This window comes from Calliopsis andreniformis, chromosome 8 (assembly GCF_051401765.1).
Source record: "Calliopsis andreniformis isolate RMS-2024a chromosome 8, iyCalAndr_principal, whole genome shotgun sequence".
In the NCBI taxonomy this organism is placed as follows: domain Eukaryota; kingdom Metazoa; phylum Arthropoda; class Insecta; order Hymenoptera; family Andrenidae; genus Calliopsis; species Calliopsis andreniformis.
Genome location: NC_135069.1, coordinates 8,561,392 through 8,567,391, shown reverse-complemented (window position 1 = coordinate 8,567,391; position 6,000 = coordinate 8,561,392).

Here is a 6,000-nt window from a genome sequence, read left to right as displayed (position 1 = left end):
GAAATATTTTTTGAATAGAAATTAGTAATAATAATAATTAAATAAAGAATGGAGAATTAGATAAAAAATAATTTCCTTTCGTACTAAAGGAGCCACCATATTGTCATATCTTTTAAGTGACACCACCTACAAAGAAATCGATATGACTGTATGATAACTCGATTAGTACGAAATAACTTTTGGTGGAAACATTCTTCTATTATTTTTATAGTTTCTAAGATAATCAGTGTGCTAGTTTTTATTGAGACATTCTATATACTTGCTAAATTTAGACATTTACCTTAATGTTTAATTGAAAATCAAACTTAAATAAACTCAAATTTAATTCCAAATTAAATTTGGAATTCTAATTGTAATTTTACCAATGGTACAATAGTAATATTGATATTAATATTATGAATAATTAGAGTTTCGTTGAAATGAAAATTATGTTCGATAAATTAAACAGTTTCATTGGTTCGAGGTTCGACAAAATTAGAGGGCTCTCATATGTCGCAGTTTATACAATTTGAGAGGATAAAATTGAAGAACTTCCATAGTTACAAGCTCGACTACTTTCTGAGTGCAAAAACGCAATTGAAATTCGAAATATGTCCGATCCTTGATGCTGTCACTATCTTTAACCTTAGTTCTAACTTCTCCATTCGAGATGGTCTTGGGAAAATGCACTTGGAAGCAAGGACATCAGAATGCCAATGAGATGTTCTGGATGCTTTTCAGAGTCTTGCACTCTGTACAAGTTTGCCACGCTGAATGTGCTCACACGCAACTGATGCAACAGAACATTGCATGCACCCTTAGGCCGTGAAATTGCTCTGCCATTCCATATTTCTTGGATATAGCTCGGCACGCTTGTACGTGCAAATTGTGTGAATCATTATTAACAAGGAGAAACTACAAATATTCAAAATACCAATTAGAATTTGAAAATCTTGTAGGAAAAATAAACTCACACAGTTGCTGACGTTTCTTCCTTTAAATATTCTTTTATTACCACATCTATTTTATTCATTCGATTACACTGAATTTTACTATATTTGAAGCTGAAATATTTTCGCTTTCCTCTATATGTAGGTATATTTTTAATATTAACATTTACTTCCAATTTATTTTGACAATTGTCTAGAACAAAAGCATGAAGGAGCAATATTTCCCAATCATTTAGACTACATTTTTTATTTTCATTTTAATTACTGCAAATTTAATGCAGTTACAAAATAGAGTTATTCAAAGACATTCACTAATCATAGGTCACAGATGTTGTTTTGCCATCGATTTCATTGCTACGAAAAATGATGTAGCAACATTAGCCCTGGTTTTCATTTGGGTAACAGTAATAATAATAAGGAACAAGTTTAATTAATGCCATGAATATACTGTGGGTTAGTGCATCGAACTCCAATCGTATTTTACATCGTCTATGCTATATTCCGATCTGCGAGCACGGTTCGAAGGCAGAACGCGACCAGGCAATTACAGGATTATTCCCTATTGAATTTCCCAAGAGGGAAAAGAGGGAAGAAAGAACGCAAACGGTTTACCCTTTATTTTTTCCTTTTTGCTTCAGGTTTCTTATTCTCGTTTAACATTTTTTTAAATCGTACCTACAGCCGCGAAGAACCACGGCGAGTGTGTTATGGGAAAATGTAGAACCACGATGTTCCATTTTTCCTTGGACTTAATGGCCGTATCGGAAGAGACAAAAATCCAAGTTCAGTGAGAATGAAATGAAAAACTTATTCAGTATGCAATTAAGTTAAGAGGCAGCGTAAATTAAAATTTGTTTTTAAGTAGATTGCTTTTTTGACGTATTCTATGGACTCGTTACGAACAATTACCTTATGGAAGGTAAAAGCACGGTTTTTAACTGAATTTGTGTACCTGACGGTTCTTTGCTTTTTAAAAGGACAGAAAATAACGAAATAGGTCCAAAAAATAATGGGGACGACAACAAAAGACAGAACATGTTGCATGTAATTGCTTCTCTGAACAAATTTGTACGTGGGAATATGCATAAGAATTGCGTAAATATTCAATGAACTTTTGAATACAGTATTATTAAAGATTTCCAAGGGAATTTTAGATGGGTTCATTGATTCATAAAGTTTGCATATTAAAAAATTCACCACGATTAAATAGATACTATTTTGCTAAGCAATTTCGGCTTTATGTAAGTTTTAAATACAGATGATGTAACTAATCCATTAGCTAATCATGTAGCTATTGAACTTAATATTATTATAATTAATTGTAAGTACTACGTCCCATTACATTAATGAAATTAATTAATACCATCGCATAATTATATCCTTTGACATATTTATAATTATCTCCATTACAGAATGTACAGTATGACAAAATGGTGTTCTGAAAAATAAATTATGAACGTTCGTCGTTTTTCCTAAATTAACAATAAATTCATGGAAAAAATTCATAATAATCTGTAATGAATGTGAGTGGACTCCTTGCTGAGTACATAGTGCTGAGATCTTTTTTACACATTATAATACTCAAGTATTAATAGTTATTTAAAGCAATGAGTTATTATGAAAGAAGTCATCTAACAGTATAAACACTTCTTGTGTACTTATATCAAGCTCCTTTCCTTCTCATTCATAAAACTATTGAGAGTATAAACATTCATCAACAAGATCCCATAACATGTACAAAATACAATACGAAAGCATCGCCAACTTTTACTCCACTCCAATATAAACCATCCCCTGTACATCATTTACTTCATCTATTTCCAACAGAGAAACATGCATCCTCACTCAGTTCCTTTTTACCAAGACATCTATCAAGAACTCCAACTACATTCAACCTATGTCAGATGCTTCATACTTCTCGCCCCACTTTTGCAGCTTTCAGTAAAGCATTCATTTTGCACTTTAGGATCATAATAAACTTCGCGAACACGTCCTCTTGTACCTTCCACTCTATCGCGTCTTCCATTTAGGCCTCAGATTTTCGCCGTCTTTGTCACCCTCTCTGAACCTTCGCTGTACATCCCTGTTGTCCGTCTCGCTTAATCCTGTCGCCCTGGCGCCTATAGACCTCCACTTGCACCAGGATCGGATGCAGGAGAGTTAAGGCGCAGCGTAATAATTTTGAATTCGGTTAACTCAACTCCGACACCCCCAGCCACCTTCTCCGCCCTACTTTGCGAACAGGGGACCAGCCTTCCTTCCATCGCCGGGGGTGCAAACTGCTGCACGCCGAGATAAGCGCAATGAATCATCGGCCAGATAAGCAGACACGGTTGTCTGTAAACGCTAACACCAGCTTCGTGAATCAATTGTATCGTGACACGGTTCGATTTCGATTAACATCGCTTGGATAATGTTTCATGGGAATTTGACATGGAGGGACGAGAATTTGAATATTTGTTTGAAATTCTTTTATCTGGGAACGTGGGTTCTGATGGTTATTAACAATCGCATGCATATTCATATTTAGCGTAGTAATTTCGGGTCATGGGATACGTGATGCGTGGAAATATGCATGGCAAGATTTAATAACAGCTGAAGTATTGTGTTTCGCTGGTGTAAGCTTGTGATACATTGGTGACGAAGTTATAGAGAATTACGTTTTTGATGATGGTTCGTGTTGGCAGGTGATTATTGTTTTATCATATATATCAATGAAAATGAAAAGATATGGAAATTTTGGAGTGCGTAAATTGAAATTACATTAACTGTAATTTGTAAAATGATAATTTATATTTGAAGCTCATATTTAAACAAACACTTGACAAATATTTATATGTATGATACCCTTGAACATATACAAAATTATTACTTGTGTCACAGATCCTAGAAATTTGTGGATTTTGACATAATTTATTTATATATATTTTCAGATCTCTAACAATTAAAGCTGCCATATTTTATTGTTTAACAGTCCCCTGTATCCTCTTAATCTCAATTTTGTAAATGTAATCGAGAAAACTTTAGTATGTATTGGGAGCAAGTAGTACGAGTAAACCGCTGCATGTATCGAGCTGGCAAGTAGTATAAGTACGTATAAGGGTAGACATTTAATCCACTCTCTTACGAAGCTCTCCCAAGTTACGAGTATCAAATATTTCAAAAGTCCTGATTAATCTTGAAGATTTTAATTCATATTTACACCCAAGATTTAAAATTTTAGAGACGTTTTAATTAACAAAATTCCTCATAATTTAATATCACAGAGGCGCTTTAATGATACGATCCTTTGCTCTTAAATGAAATAACAAACGATCTCCTTGATAAATTCCCTTATAATTAAAGGGAAACACCGATTTACTGCTATAACGATGACAGCGTGAAGTGTACACAAGACTTACAATTCCTAAAGACAAGAATTATTATAATAAACATCGGATAAATGAGAGTACAGCATTGAAATAAATTTTTCCTTCAAGTCTGAACCTTCCGCGGCATAAATCAGTGCGAGACGGGGGAACTGCTAGAAGACTCGGACGATAAAACTTTTCCATCGAGTTACTCCACTTCGTCCAGGAGATTAATAATATACACGATGTGAACGTGACTTAAGCGCCTATGTTTTAATTAAATCGAAATTCACGACGAAGCCTGTTAGGCGGATTAATAAAGGAGTCTGGGGACGATAAAAAAAACATTATAAACGTCAAAACAGAGTAGAAGAGAAGAAAAGCCTTGCCTGACAATACGTACTCCTATATGAGTATTTCAAGACGTTAATGGAAGGATTGTTATTAAACGCTGTTGTAAAATAATAATAGATGATATTGAACAGACATTGGAACAATAATACTGGAATATAGCTATTTTATGTATCTCAATTAATTTAAGAAATGAATTACCATTTTGTGGAATATTGCATGATTATTAAACACTTGATTCATGAGTTTTGAAAAGTAGTTAATATTGGATTTTGAACTTTCACATTTGCAGTTCCAGGAATTGAAATTTCACCTATTGAAATAAATAAAATATAGTTTGTATTTTTTAGCAGAAAAAGGGGAAATTAAAGTTAATGCAAAATGATTCGAAACGTGTTTATCGATCTGATAAACTATTATGTTTTAAAATTATTTTCAAAAAAATTCCAAGCACTAGAAAATATCGTTACTTTTTCAATTGCAATGTATTTAATTTCGAGTTCGACGTAATTGTAAATTATGCAAAATTGAAACACACATGTTGGACAAAGCTTGTCCCTTTGATTGTTGTTTATTCTCTACACGATTTCAACGTCACGATTTCTGCCACTGGCTTATAATTACGTTTTAATGAATCGCTGGACCAACAAGCGCTACGTTCATTCGGCAACTTTTTCAATCCTATCGTGGAACGAAGTTAAACAAAAAGTCGCCTTACAGAGCTTCGTCGAAAAGTTACCACTTTTCATATATTTTTAATGTTATTGTACTGCGACCGCATAGCCAGCGTACCCTAGAGAAAATCAAACGAACAGCGTTCATTTAACTGCGAATTCGCTTCTTTATGAGCTGAGTTTACAATTCGAGATTTTAACCCTTTCACGTTCGACATGACGTACATATAATTTTATATTTTTGCTTATCTTGAGTCATCAGATTTTATACGAAGCTTATTTAAATCTCTATTATTAATAAATTTTTAAAAAATTGGTTTCACAGCCCAAAGAATACTCTACTTCGATAGGGTTAATAGGCAGTCATCTCCTTTGTAGAAACTCGAAATTATTTTATTTTGTATAGAAATATCAAAGATATTTATCACAAATTCTATACAAATATAGAAGATTTTCATGATTTTATTACATTGATTGATTAATTCTTTAAGCTACTTTTCTTAAAATTCTACAATTGTTACTTAAGTAGTATAAGTCAATCTTAGAGCTTCCTGAATCCTTATTCTGTTAATGAAGTACTCAACTTTAGGATAGTAAGGATCAGACAATATGATCATAAAATAGGGGGTTAAAGATTAAGAAATCTAAAATTATTTTCCACTTTTCATATGCAGGGTGCAACAAGTGTATGTTGAA